This window comes from Mus caroli, chromosome 3 (assembly GCF_900094665.2).
Source record: "Mus caroli chromosome 3, CAROLI_EIJ_v1.1, whole genome shotgun sequence".
In the NCBI taxonomy this organism is placed as follows: Eukaryota; Metazoa; Chordata; class Mammalia; order Rodentia; family Muridae; genus Mus; species Mus caroli.
Genome location: NC_034572.1, coordinates 86,648,447 through 86,650,661, shown reverse-complemented (window position 1 = coordinate 86,650,661; position 2,215 = coordinate 86,648,447).

The following is a 2,215-nucleotide window of genomic DNA, read 5'->3' as shown; positions in this document are numbered from 1 at the left end:
CCCCTCCCCTCCCCCCTCTCTCTGTGCGCACAAGCACATAGATGCAGAGGCCAGAAACATGTTTGGATGTAATAACCAATATTACTTCCTTACTCTCTTTAGTTCACAACCACTCTAGTTTGACTCTCTAATTTTTGAAACTGGAATCCCAAGATTACAGGGCACTGGGCAGGAACAGAACTACCCACCCCCCCCCCCCCCCCCCCCCCCCCACACACACACACACAGCTCCTTTCCTACTGTGAGAGGCTGTCATTCCCTGTGTCAACAGTAGAGGGAAGTTGCTGAGTTTTGATGAAGGGCCAAAGAACTACAGGGTCACATCATGATTTGATTACTGCTCTTTATGCAGGTAAAGAAATGAGTGCTCAGTTTCCTCTTTTCATGACTGCATCTTGGTCTTCTCACTGTCACATTAGTGCTGTTAGAAAGGCCACAAGTCCTCAGGTGAGAAGCCTGCCAGAAACAAACAAAATATTGTAGAGGTTCATTTGTGTCTTTCAATCTGACTACAAGTCTATTAAAAAATTTACCCCAAACACGTGGAAGTTTCTTCAAGAATCTCATGCTGAGAAAAAGAAAAGACCCTGGCCAGAGGGATGACTTGTCTCTCCAGAAAGATATTTCACACAGTTCTAAAAACTTAATACTTTCCAGGATGAGATTACAGCCCAGACAATGAGGGACACACTTTCATCAGGCTTGCTAAGATGGCATAATATTTGGGTAAAATATCTGGGTAAAAGAGCCACCTTATGGCTGGAGAGGTGGCTCAGTGCTTAACTCTTTCAGAGGATCTATCTGGTTTGGGTTTCAGCACTCACATGGTGTCTCAAAGCCATATGAAACTCCAGTTTCAGGGGGATCTGTCACTCTTTTTTGATATCCTTAAACTTTAATATTACTTAAGGCAGATAGACTTGGGACAGTGGGTGTCTTGTATGGACACAGAATAAACTGTTTTCCATTTCCCACTGTTAATTTGGACCTTTTTTTTTTTACGTATTTTCCTCAACTACATTTCCAATGCTATCCCAAAAGTCCCCCATACCCCCCCCAACTTCCCCACCCACCCATTCCCATTCTTTTGGCCCTGGCATTCCCCTGTATTGGGGCATATAAAGTTTGCAAGTCCAATGGGCTTCTCTTTAACAACATTTTTGAGTTTATCTATTTTATTGAACATATATGGTGTATGAGTGTTTGACTGCATGCATGTAAATGTAACACATGTGTGCCTGGTGCTGAAGGATATCATAAGGTGGCTCTTTTACCCAGTAAAATTTGGCATGGGTTGCTGAAGCTGGATTTGGGGCACATAGGCTGTATTTGATATCACCCATGTGTGTTGAAGAAAAACTACAGTATCTGGTTTATACAAGAGCTTTATATGAGATAGTTCATACTAGATTGATGGCTGAATCCTCCTTAGCTCTGTTTAGGCATCTCTTCTGTGGGTAACTGTGCCAACCACCTTCCTAATCAGTTTTCTCTATAGTCAGCTTCCTCTAAAGGCAACTTCCTCCACAGGCATCTTTCTCCACCTCCACTTGAATCCACATTTCCCTTCCTGCTCTTCCTTTGCTCCCTGTTCATTTTCTGAACTATGTTTAATACTTGCCTACCCAACATACTTCCCCAGAGCCAAGTAGACAACCTGGATTGTTCGGTTATTGGACCTCCTCTGGTATTTTTATACTGATAGTTTCAGCTCTCAATGTGCACAGGTCATCCCAAACTGCTCTGTACTTCCATGTCACATACTCTATCTTGATCAGATCTGACTTCCCATGAAGGCAGGAACATTCTCTGTATACACTGGATTCAGCCTGCTCTATCAAGTTGTCCAAGCCATTGAATGTTGATAGTCCATCCTTTTGCTAAATGATTGATTTGACAGAAACATCTGCCCTATGGATTGGCAAGGAAGTTTTGTTCTATCCAGCCACCTAGGTGACTCAGGCTCCTTGCCCTGTATAGTTTTTTTTTTTGTTTGTTTGGTTTTTTGTTTGTTTGTTTGTTTGTTTTGGTTTTGGTTTTGGTTTTTCAAGACAGGGTTTCTCTGTATAGCCCTGGCTGTCCTGGAACTCACTCTGTAGACCAGGCTGGCCTCNAACTCAGAAATCCACCTGCCTCTGCCTCCCGAGTGCTGGGATTAAAGGCATGCGCCACCATGCCCGCCTGTATAGTTTAAAAACCTTCTAAGTCTCTCCAT